Source organism: Urocitellus parryii, chromosome 13, assembly GCF_045843805.1.
Source record: "Urocitellus parryii isolate mUroPar1 chromosome 13, mUroPar1.hap1, whole genome shotgun sequence".
In the NCBI taxonomy this organism is placed as follows: Eukaryota; Metazoa; Chordata; class Mammalia; order Rodentia; family Sciuridae; genus Urocitellus; species Urocitellus parryii.
In genome coordinates, this window is record NC_135543.1 from 69,621,916 (window position 1) to 69,635,022 (window position 13,107).

Sequence of the window (13,107 nt, forward strand, 5' to 3'; positions counted from 1 at the left end):
GTGGACATTTAAAATTCAAACACACAACATAGATGTCATTTGTGGGATTATATTAAATATGTTTGCTTAATTTTATAGGCAGAAATAAAGAGGGTGAAGGATTTTGTTCTGTTTTATTATGCTCTAATGTCAGAAGAATAGGAGAAATTGAATCAGTATCAGAAAGAAATTGGAGGTCAGAAAATCAAATTTCTAAGTCACTGAGGAATATTCTCCATGCATTCTGATAATTATGCATCTTCTATTTTATTGCATCATAGGAAACTACTTTTTGGAACTAGTTTAAGAGATTTTTAAAACATTTTGACATTCATCGTTTGCCTATGTAATTCTAGAAATTTATTCTAATTTTCCCTCTGTCATGGCAAAAATAAAGTTCAGTTCTACTTAGGTCACTTATTACACAATTTCAAATGTGTGAAGCCAGACTCTGTACCTCTCTGCCCCCAACCATTCCCTCCCTCCAGGTCACATAATTTCCACATGTGTTGTCTTACTGGATAAGCTCTCATTTTGTAACTATCCAGTTTTCCAATATTTTCTTTGCTTTCCTCTCTTCGTTTTAAAAATCTGTAATGAAGGTTTCCACGAGTTGCCGATGTTTGATAGTCTGTGCTCCTGGGATGCAGTGGATTAGGATCAGGCTGTTTCTGAGCAGCAAAAATTCAACCATGAAAGTGAAACACATCTCCAAGGGACAATATTCACGTTAGCTGCTTGGAAATACTCATTTTCACTATGAATTTTACAAAATTTGAGATGCCAGAGAAAGGCTAGAGCTCATCAAAGCAGTTCTCATTTCAGCTGCAGGAGAGCCCTGGTCTAGGAGGGCTTAGGGCCAGTCTGAGTGTTCACACCTGGGTCTTTGCCATGAATTGAAGTCAGCTTTTCTGAAGTTCTTCCAGCCTAACACCATGCAAACAAATAAGATGTCTTTTCAAATATAAACATGTTGCTCTAGTTTTATTTCTCACAAAGTATCAATGCACTAACAGTTGTTTAGAATTTAGGTTCAGTTGTAAGACTGATAAAGTATACTCAATGATTTCTTGATGGATTTCTTCCAAGGAATTTGATCCCCATCACGATAGTGCATGAATTCCCTGGAGCACAGTCATCAGAGACTGAGGTGCTCAATTTGTACCTAGGAGCCCATTAGAAAGAGATTTTTTTAAAAGTGCAATAAATTACTGATATAATTAAATTGTTTAAAATACCTATTGATATATGATCAATACAGCAAGGAAATCATCTAAAAATGAATCACTTGCTTTTGGTAGGATACTTTTTTATTTTTTTCTTTATAGAATTTACTTCAGTGTTTTTACATGTTTTATAATCAGTAAATTAGGTGTGTGGGGGGTGAAATGGAACCTACTGGCTAAAATGAGGTTCAGGCGCAGGCCTTGGGAGGCTCAACTTAATATTCTATTTACCAGAAATTCCTCAGGGGATACTGAAATCACACATCTTATAGCCACTTACAGTCATATGCTCCTTCCCTATCCCAAATTCCTGTTCCCCATCCTCCTGAGTTAACCACTGTCCTGAAATGTGTATTTATGATTCTGAATTTTATAAAATAAAATTCTTATATAAATGTTTAATGAGTCTTTGAAGTTTTTTCAGGAAGCTGTCTAACAGTTATTAATCCTCAAATACAAGGCTGTTTTAAATTGAACATTATGAAAGTTGTACCTTCTGAAACTTGTTCTTAGTCTACTTTATTGCTAGGACTGACACACATGTCATTTTGACAGCTCCATAATAACCCACTGTGTAAACATAACACAAGTTAATTCATTCGTTCTCCTGGCAATAAATATTTTGGTTGTTCCCAAGATAGTTCTAGTGAAACCAGTGCTGTTAGGAGCTTACATGTATTTCCTGATGCAAGTTTTCAAGGGTTTTCCTTGGAAAGGTTTCCAAGAATAGAATTTCCTAGTCATGATAGGATATGCAAACCCTAAACTTCACATTGGATGGTAGTTTGGATTTGAGGTGGCCCCCAAAGCCCATGTGTTGACCCCCCATGGTGCTTTTGGAAGGTGACTGAACATTTAAAAAGTGAGGCTTAATGGAAGGAAGTTAAGTCACTGGGGTGTGGCCTTCAGGGGATGTTGGGATGAGGTGAGGGTATGCTCCACTCCCACCGACCCCCACCTTGACGTTCTGCCTTGCCACAGCTCCAAAGACAATGGAGCCAGCCAAACATGGGCTGAAACCTGTGAAGTCATGAGCCAAAAAGAACCTTTTCCTCCTTTTAAGTTGATTTTCTCAGGCATATTGTGACAATGACGGAAAACTTACCAACACATACTATAATTCTAAATTGTCTTCCAAAGTGATTATACCAATTTACACTGGTAAGTGCAATATATAAGAGATTCTTCACTCAGATCATCCTCAGATATTGGAACTGAGAAGTTTCTCAGGAAATCACCATGTGAGAAGTATAAAATAGGATTCAATTGTATCTTCATTGTACTTCACATTAAATATGCTACATTTAAATACATCTTTCATATATTCCTCGACCACGCGTACCTTTCTCTTTTACGAAATTCTACTCTTGTCCTTAGAGAAGTTTGTTCTTTAAGTATTTGTTTCTAGTTCTTTATCATCTTATTACAAACTCAGTGACTTAAAACAGCACGCATTTATTATCTCCCGGTTTCTGTAGGTAAGAAGCCCAGCAGGACATGGCTGGATTCTTTGCCAGGGGTCTCCCAGGCTGAAGTCAAGGTGGTAGGAGCTTTCAGCAGAGGCGTGGGGCCTCTGCCAACATCCTTGGTGGTTGGCAGAATTCCTCTCCCTGTAGCTCCATGAGAAGCCCCCATGTACCTTGGCTCTTGTCCGGCAGCCAGGCTTGGCTGCCAAGGCCACCTGCTCAGACTTGCCACGTGGTTCTCCCAGGCAGTTCAGAGCTGGGGTTTGGGCTCTTCTCCAAGCCAGGTGGAGCACATGCCTGACTTCCTCTTCTGTGACCAGCTGGAAACTCTGATTTCAAAGTTCATTTGACTAAATAATTGGAGAAGAGGTGTGTCCATCAGGGCCATCTTAGATCTCGGTGTGTCCCACTAACCATTATTAATTCTCAGTCAAATACAACACGGATCTCTTCTCAGTGTCTTAACTCATTTTCATTTTCCTTAAATCCTTGATCTTTGTTTTGATGAGTGGAGATATTTTTAGATTTAGTTAAACTTCATATCTCACTCATATTTTTTTATGAATTTTTTTTGACCTTTATGATATTCTTCTGTCCCCACCTCCCACCCAAGGTCAACACATTACATGAAATAGTCTGTTTCCCTTGGCTCCTTTTGGGTTGAGATAGTTCCTAGACTTTTTCTATTTGAAAAGGAACGTGACAGTTTTAATGAATGCTTGTGAAGTATTTTGTAGAATGCCCATCAACTCAATTTTTTTTTTCTGGAGCTGTACTTATAGTTAGACGGGAGTTATGGGTTTGGAGAGAAAGACTGCAGAGGTCAAGTGGCATTCCTAGCACATCACGTCCAACAATTATGCTCTCAACATGACTAATGGACATTTGCCTTGATTAGTGTTTACCAGGTTTCTCTACCTTTCTTGGTCATAAGACACACTGCATGGACATTTTTATACACAAGGGTTTGGATTGTTAGATTTTTGTTTAGAATAATTGCATCTGTATTCGTGCTTGAACGAGGTCTGTAATTTTCTCTACTTGTACTGTGCTTGTCAGGTTTCATCTCACGATGGTCTTGGTCTTATGAAGCAAGTACATGAGTCATCCTTCTTCATTCTCTGGGAAAGACTACAGGAATTGCAGTGAACTGGCTGAGGAGAATTTGGTAGAACTCAGCTACAAAAATCATAGGACCCCAGTGTTTGTCAAAAAGTTTTGACTCTTGTTTGAGTTGTTTAAGCATGAGTCAGGACTCTTCGTGAAATCTGGTTTTATCTATGTTAGATGGAGTAAATTTTAGGTTGAAAGAATTTTTCCATTTCATCTGAGTTTTTTAAATGTATTTAAAAGTTATTTGATATCATTGTCTTAGAACATTATTAAGGAAGAGTCTGTCTCCAGCTGCATCTTGTTTTGCATCCCTAATATTCTTTTGTCTCATCCTGATTTCTTGATTAACTTGGCAGGAGCTTCTGGAAGGTCTTCATCCAGTAACCATCCTCCTCTTGGGCAGCAAGAGTCTCAGCTGCCAGAGAAAAATAATCCTGTCATGGGAACGGCCTTGACTTCTTGGCTCTGTCCTGTATCCTTCCTTCAAGAAGAGTTCACACTCTTCCAGATGAACATTGATGTCTCTCTCTGTCCCATCTCAAGGTACCTGCAGAGGAAAGGACTGCAGTCCCTGTGTGACCATGGAAATGAGTCTTCAAGTTCAAGTTCGATCTACAAAACAGATTCTCAAATATGTGAAAGAAAAGAAAATAAAAATAAACATTGCCCACCCTTGGGAAGAAGCGCACAGGTAATCAGGTGGTGATGCTTGGCTGTCATGCTAGGGCACTTTTCATTAGGTCTGTCTGACTCTCCTCGAATACCTCTAGGGAATGCCTTTGTGTACTGAGTACACAGAATTTTTAAAGTAATGACCATGAAGCTACAAAAGCACATCTTAGCATAAGAGCTCTTCAAAAAATTATGCCTCTTCTGGATGACTACTTTTTTGGGGAAATATCATATTCTTATACAGAACACACACCATGCATGCTCTCTGTAGGAAGTGATATTCGACATAATTGTCTGAAGCAAGGAGACCCATGCCAATTTGCTCAACCCCGTGTCTCCTAACAGAGAACATCTTGTGGCTCAGCTTGTGCCATGTTTGGACAAACACATGATGTTTTGCTCTACTCCTGTGAGCCCGGAGAGTGATGAAGAGGGGGGAATCTTCAAGAATTTTCTGTCTGCATGCAATGTATCATTTGCTCTAAGTATAGTCTGAGAGAAAGACAGCCATAAATTTGAGAAGGAAAATGATTTGAGAAGAAGGAAATTCTGCACAAAGAATTTGCACTGAGAGGGGAAACCTTACCAGGTATCTTTCCACCTCCCCCCACCTACTACCATGACTCTTCTTGTGAAGAATGATAAGCCTTCATGATATCATCACAGCCCTGAGCAGAACTTCTATTTCATTTATTACTTACAATTATATTTACGTTCATGCATTTCTTTCCATTCTTCCATGATGATATGTTTTCTGTCTGTGAAAAAATGATTTAGGTTTATCTCATAAGTTTTCCTGCTCCTATTAGTAGAACTGTTTATGTCACCAAGTGGCCTTTCACTGAGCTTCAGGATTTGGGGGATGACACAGTGATCTATAATGGGTACCTGATGAATAATTAACAACTAAAACAACTGTCAGATCAGAGGTTAATCAGAGGTTGGTGAGGTATTGCACACTGACAGCCCGGTTGAGAAGAGGTGTTTAAATTGGCTGCAGGGTTATCGTCCTGTTGAACTTAGTCCCTTCAGATTCTTTAGATTCTCCTATGCCAACCTAGGGCTCCTGTTTCTCCAAAGTTCTTAGAACCAGCTCTTCTTGTCTTGACTTCCCTGCCGATTCCCTTCCTAGTAAGTCCGTGATGCTCTGATACCTGATCACAAATCAAGTCTTTGCATGTGATTTTTTTTTTGTTAATAGGCACAAGGCAAATCAAGAACACATTGAAGAAGGAGCAGTATTTTATTTTTTCTCTCTGTGCTTTTGGTAGCATTGGAGCTTTCCTTTCTGCCAAGTGGATCCTGGCAACCTTGCCCAGGGCCAGCCTGGGGTCTTAGAGTTCACATACACAATGTAAACCACACGTTGTACTTAGTGGCTCTGTTCTTGTGGCCAGAGACATGGGGTCAGACATGGTTTTCTGTGACTTTCTGTAATTGTGTGTAAGAGGGGGATACCAATTCTTCATTCCATAAATAGAAATTGTCCTAAGACTATACCATATCCAAATGTTCGGGGGATGTCGCCTGTCCATTTTCTCTTACCTATCTATCCTTCCTGATATGTGATCAGTATAGCATACCCCTTATCTGAAGTTTTGCTTTCTGAGGTTTCAGTCATTCATAGTCAACAATTGACTAAATATATGAATCAGAAAATTCTAGAGGCAAATATTCCATTTTAAAATTGTGTGCTAGTCTGCAAAAGTGTTCTGACAAAATCTCACACTCTGCCTAGTATGTGATTCCTTCCTTTGTCCAGTGTATCCACACTGCATATGCTACCCTCCCATTAGTCACTTCATAACCATCCTGGTTATTAGATTGACTGACACAATATGCTTGTGTTTAAGTAACCATTATTTCACTTAACAATGGTCCCAAAGTGCAGGAGTAGTGATACAAAGGATGCACCAGGATATAAAACATGGAAGGACAGATTAACTTAATATTATGCAACAACTCTACAGGGCATATGAAAAGAAAAAAAAACCTTGGTATTATATAGGTTTCATAGTTTTAGGCGTCTACCATGGATCTTGGAACATATTCCCTAAGGATAAGAGGGGGGACTACTTTATTATACTTCCTAAGTATATATACTTTTTGGAATTCACTAGGAAGCTGCAAACTTTCTGCTTGTCACATCAAGTTATGTCCCAAAGTAAAGGAGTTTCTTTTTAAGGTAAGTATTCCATTTTTACAGAAAAGATGTATTCTCTTCTTCTCTTTGTGGATGAGGAAGTATACTAGGATCACAGTGAGAGAGGAGATTAGGCCATGGATCTGTAGGAGAGTTCCCGGGACCTGGCTCTTACGGAGAGTCAGGATGACATCTACGTCCTGTCACTGGGTCAATATTCCTTGAGGGGGCAGCTTCGAGACTGACATCTTCTGCTGCAGTTCATGGTCTGATTATTGGCTTCTAGTTGCCCCATGTCTTGTCTGCCTGTAACTTTTCAATCTAACCCTAGACCCCTACAAATCCACAACCCATGTAAATACCCCAAACAACTCATTCCTGCTGCTGTGGGACAGATGGCATTTTCCAAAAGAGCCATATAAATATATATGCCATTCCACATGCTCCTCATTGAAAAAGAGCCTGTTGTGCTTCTCCACCGAGAGGTGAGGACTGTGTTGCCTCCAGTTGTACCGCCTGCACCTTATAACCGCCTCATCCAATAACAGTGTGGAGTAGGTGCACTGAGGATGAGGCTGTAAAAGGGGAGATAGCTCCCACCTTCTTTCTCTCAAGTCTTGAGCTGACACATAAGAAGTCCAGCTACTGAAGCCACCATGCTGGAGGGAACACCTGGAGACAAAGAAAGGTACCCAAGGGTCCCAGATGGCCCAGCTCCTGGCTGTTGAGATTTTACATGAGCAAAGACCCTGACCCCCTGGGGCCCAGTGGACACCAACTAGGGTATGGATGAACCCCCCACCAGGTTCTGCCTAGTGCAGCAAACAAAACACCGCAGTGGTCTTTGTAGATCACTAAGTTTGGAGGAAGTTACACATTGGCCACTTGCACAGGCCTCATGTGAACCATGTGAAAACAGTTCTCAGAGCAGCCTCCAGAGGGACATCTGTGTTACTCAGCTTTTCATTCCTGTGACCAAAATAACATGACAAGACCAACTGAAGACAAAGGAAAATTTATTTTGACTCACAGCTTCAGAGAGTCAGTCCACTGTCAGTCCATTCCATCACTTTGGCCCCAAGGTGTCTCAGAGCACCATGGCGGAAGGAAAGCGGTTCACCTTCTGGCTGCAGGAAAGGGGGCCGGGATGGAGGGGCTATAGGGGAGATGCATCCTTCCAAGGCAGCCCCCAGTGACCCACCTCCTCCAGACACACCTTTCAGACCATTTAAACTAAAATAGACTGATTAGGCTACAGCTCTCATAATCCGATAATTTTACCTCTGAATATTCCTGCATTAACAGAGGAGGTTTTGGGGAACCTCATATCCAGATCATGAGCACATCCTTTCTCTCATGATACTCTCCAGATGCTAGGATGGGTAGAAAGTGGTAGGATGCAGATGGGGGTCTCCCTTGAGAAACAGAAAGTCTCCCTAAGCTATCTTGCAAAAAAACAGATCATTGGCCCTGATGTTCCTGAGCTCCTCCTGGTCTTTCTTGAGGTTTTTGGATATTGTAGTTCCCAACCACATAATCACAGGGGGAGTAACTGAACTGTGTTGCTAAGCTGTAATGTTGAATAAATTTGGTGCATTAAATGCATTTTCAACTTATGATATTTTCAACTTTAATGGGTTCATTATGAGTCAAGAAACATCTGTCTATACCTTTGATAAATTTGGTGGCTAATTTTTTTCTGTATTTTAGCTCATCAGAACAGAGGTCCCGCAGGGCCCATCAAACCCAGAAGGTCACTTAGCACAACTACTTTCAAATAGCAGATTTTGAATCCTGGTGCTCAAGGATTGTCCCTCAGTGATCTGCAGGTTCACTGCTGAACAACACTGTCACAACCCTCAGGCATGTCATGATGTCATGCAGACTCCAACCTGTGGCTCAGACACCCCTGACACTGCCTTGGCTCTTGGAGGAGAAGCGGCTCTCAGAGGTCCATGACTTCCTTTCCCATCTGGGGTGGAACTGGAGGTGACAAGCTCTCCAACATCAATACCACACCATGAGTTTCTCCCAGATCATGGTACCATGCCCTCTGTATGATTGTTAACTCCTCCAGGAGTTGAGGGTTCATTTCCAGGTCCTGGCGGATCCCAGCTGTCCTCTGAGGACTCCCTTTCCTGCCGTCTTCTCAGGCGGTCTCAACTGGTCTCCTCTCCTGACCCATGTCCAGGCAAGGAAATGAGGTTGAAGTTTATTTTTTCCCAACTTCCTGTGCCACCTTCAAACAATGTGTTGGGGTTCTAGCCTCTCCCTTCTAATCACCGACTATCCTAAGGTATGCTGGTCCTGCTGTCCTGGACACCCCTGGACCTTCTGGCCACTTGAGCATTGATATTGGTGAGCATCCAGCATACTACTGCTGACTTCTTGGTTTCCTGGTTTTTGGTCACTGCCACTTGGCCTCAGCCCCCACATCCATGGTGCGATGCTGCTCCATGGATGTCCATGGAGTTACGGGAACCAGCATCTGCAGAAGGGGGAGCCAGTGTGGTGCAGGTGGGGAGAGGAGGCCAGACTCTGTGAACCAGGGCACAGGGCTCCATGGTGCGTTCTGTGTATAACAGAGGGTTTTTTAGCAAATAAATAATATAATTAGGGATGCATTGTAATAGGGTATCCCTGGCTTCATTGTGGGAAATGAATTCTAGAAGAGCAAAAACTCAGTAGGAAAGATCAGTTTGGAGTCTTGCAGGAGTAATTCCTACAAGAGACAGATGTTTAGACTGATTATACTGAGCCAGCTAAGAGCTCAGTGGTGATTGGTACTCTTACAGTTCTCACAGCCACTCTGTAGCAAGCAACACAGATTATTTTTTTGGGGGGAGGGGGTGGATACCAGGCATTGAACTCGGGGACACTAGGCCACTGAGCCACATTTCAGCCGTATTTTGTATTTTATTTAAAGACAAGGTCTCACTGAGTTGCTTAGTGCCTTGCTTTTGCCGAGGCTGGCTTTGAACTCGCAATCCTCTTGCCTCAGCCTCCTGAGCTGCTGGGAGTCAGGCATAGGCCACTGCACCTGGCCACCATAGATTCTTGAATTCTTCTTTTTTCCTTTTTTCTTTTATTTCCCCCTTCTTTTCTTTTCAGCTTTAATGAAGGTGTATTTAACAAATAAAAATTATGTCTATTCACATATTCATGGAGTGAGCAAGATGCTCTGATATATGTATATACATATATATATACATAACACACACATACACATGTAAATACGTGAGCACGTATGTGTATTCACACATGCATATTTTAAAATGATTAAATGAAGTCAATATATCCAAGACCTTACACACTTATCATTTTTCTGTGATGAGAAAGTTTGAGATCTGCTTGCATCACATTTTCAGCCCACAATGCATTATTATTATTATTATTATTATTTTTAAAGAGAGAGTGAGACAGGAGAGAGAGAGAGAGAGAGAATTTTTTTTAATATTTATTTTTTAGTTCTCGGCGGACACAACATCTTTGTTGGTATGTGGTGCTGAGGATCGAACCCGGGCCGCACGCATGCCAGACGAGCGCGCTACCGCTGAGCCACATCTCCAGCCCCACAATGCATTATTATTAACTGTACTCATCCTGCTGTACGATCGATCCCCAGAACTTCTTCATCCTCTTTGACAGTGGTACACTTTGACTGGCATCTCCCCATGCCCTCTTACCCAGCTCCTGCAAAGCACCATCCACCTCCAGTTTCTGATTCCTGTCTACCTTGCTCTCAGGTCTTTAGTCTGTGATTCCCTGTCTACAAGGTCGACAGGTCTTCGCCTGTAATTCTTCCATCTACATGACCCTGGGTTCTTTGGTCCATGATCCTCCCACGCACAGGGCCACAGTCTTGCCCTTGGCCATTGCCACCTCTCACCTAAGTTACAGGAACCAACTGCTACACAGTCTCCTTAATTCTCCCTTTTACTCCTCTCAGTCAATTTTTTCTTGAAATTTGCTGCAGTCATGAATATTTCCACTGAAATACCTATTACAGTGAAGCCCTTGATCATGATGATGATTCTTTGATCATCTTCCACTGAACTTGGGATGAAATTCAGTCTCCTGACATTGGCCTGCAAATTCTAACCTGATTTTCTCTGGCCCCTTTCCACAATTCACTCAGTCCACCCTGTTATGTCAGTTCTGAAAACAAGTAAAGATTTAAAAAAAAAAAAAGGTTTTTGTTTTTGTTTTTAACCTGGGGGAATGTGGATTCATCGCTTTTCTTCAAGGATGACATTTCCCTTGGCTTTTGCACAGACAGCTCCTTGGCAGGCCCTGGGTGATCCCATGTTCTTAGAAAGACCACTCCTGACTCTCCTTTCCAGTGTTGAGACTTCTTCTCCATTGCTATTTTCTATTACATGGCTCCTTTCCCAATTGATAATTTACCTTTTGCTTTTTACTTAAAAACCTGCTTCCCACACATGAAAGGGAACATAGATGTTGCTCATTGATTTCTCCGCCCTCCTAGGATTCCTGGTCACGACTGGCTGTTAGTAGGCATGCATGACTTTTCATAAATAAGTAAGTGAAGAGTATTTTAAAAATCAATTCATATTTCCAAATTGTACTGGTCTCCGGTTGTGGCTCTGACTGAAGATCCTCAGCTCCAGTGGTCACACTTAGGGGGTGTCGTGGTTTCCGAATCAAGGGAATCAGAGACTCGGGTGGCTCCATGCTCCCCAGCAGTCTGCACCCAGGTCCAGCCTTCCCGCTTTGGTGATTCGCCACCTCTCACGTTTCCACTGTGACATCTCTCATGACTCCAAACAGCTTCCTGCCTAGGCTCCACGTCACAGACTTGCAGGAGGGAGAAGGTCCTGCGCAACACCTTATAAAAATGTCTCAGTGACGCCCTGAGGGAGGGGTGTGCACATTCAGGGAATCGGTTGCTGAAAGCATGGAGCTCTCACTTAGAACCACAGAGGCCCAGTGGGTAACTCAGGGAAGGATGGAGTTTGGCACCTCTGTCTTCATTTTTTCATCTACTCTACACTTCAAGGCTAAAGACACCAAGATAAGAGTAACTAAGGTATTTTCAGTGTTTGCAGAGATATTCAACTGCCAGCTTCTACAGTATCCTGTTCAGACCCCCAAAACTGTTCCTGCGAGTCTCCTGAAATGGTTCCTAGGAGTATCCAGTCATTGCTCTACACCATCCAGGAACCGTGACACCTTGCAGGGCCACCACCCCATGAAGATCAGGCCTTCTTCCTGAGCAGGCATGGTCATCTCAGCGGAGCCAAATTGCCCCCTTCCAGGATCACAGGTCTGACAGATAAACATTCTGTAAAGCAAATGGAGATTTTTTTTTTTTTTGGTTTGTTTTCTTTTCAGTTGATAAGGGCTTCTCTGGAACCACCTTAGATTAATGATCAACCAGACCACAGTTTGACCAAGACTGTTTTATTATTCCTATCTCTACCCCTGCCCCATTTCTTCCTCTATTTTCAACCTTATGCTCATGTCAGTACCTAAAGAGAGGGCTGAGATACGCGACCTCACGTGCCTTTCCAATGTGGCCAGATCAATGGAAGTTCCATTCCTGCACTTCACCATTATGTTTTCCATTTGGATTTGAGAGTAAGCGGCTGCATTTGATTTGCTGAGACCCACAGCGTTGAGACTCTGATCTAAGATTCCAGTAACATGTAGGCACTTTCCATTTATCTTTATCTCCTGCATTACAGGGGACAACTCTGGATTGCAAACAGCAGGCCAGTACCATCACCCATAAATAGAACTCCATGAGATATATAGCGGAACCTAGGTATTAGGATAGAGAGAAGATCTCTCTATCCTACCAGAATTGGTGCTCTGTCAGCCCCTGATATCCACAAACACAGTTTGCATGTCACCAGAACAAATAGCTAGGAGATGCTCACAAGGCCACTGACATTTCTTCCTTGGGGACATCTGTTCAACCACAGGCTCTAGTGAGGCAAGGAACTACCAGGTACCACTTATGAGTTAGCAAAGAGCTCTTACAAACAACCTTTGTGAAGGATGCTGTACTTGAAAACCTCGTTAGGAAAAAAAGAAGAACCCTCACATTTATATCCCCAAGTGATTGCTGCAGGCTTTGACCATCCACAGAACTTTGAAAAACAGACATCAGAATTTAAAACTCCAACCTGGTGATTAATAAGAAATAAAAACACAGCAGTGTTCTGACAGGTGCCTGACAGTCTGTATTACAAGTGGGCTGCATGAGTCAACTCTCATTATAAGTTAGACCTCAGGACAAAATTATTACTACAGAGAGAGCTATAAAATGAAGTACAGGCAGGGCTTGTACCTTGAAATTAAGTCTGTAAAGCATGTCTCTCGGCTGAGTCCTTCCTCCCACACACAGTGTTGACTGGAAACAAAAGCATATTTAGGTAGAAGAAATATTTTTTTTGAAACAAACAAGGAATGGCTAACAATGGTTGGAAATGAGGAAAATAAAACCATTTTTCTTTGATCTTGCTCCCTTCTGGAGTGAGAT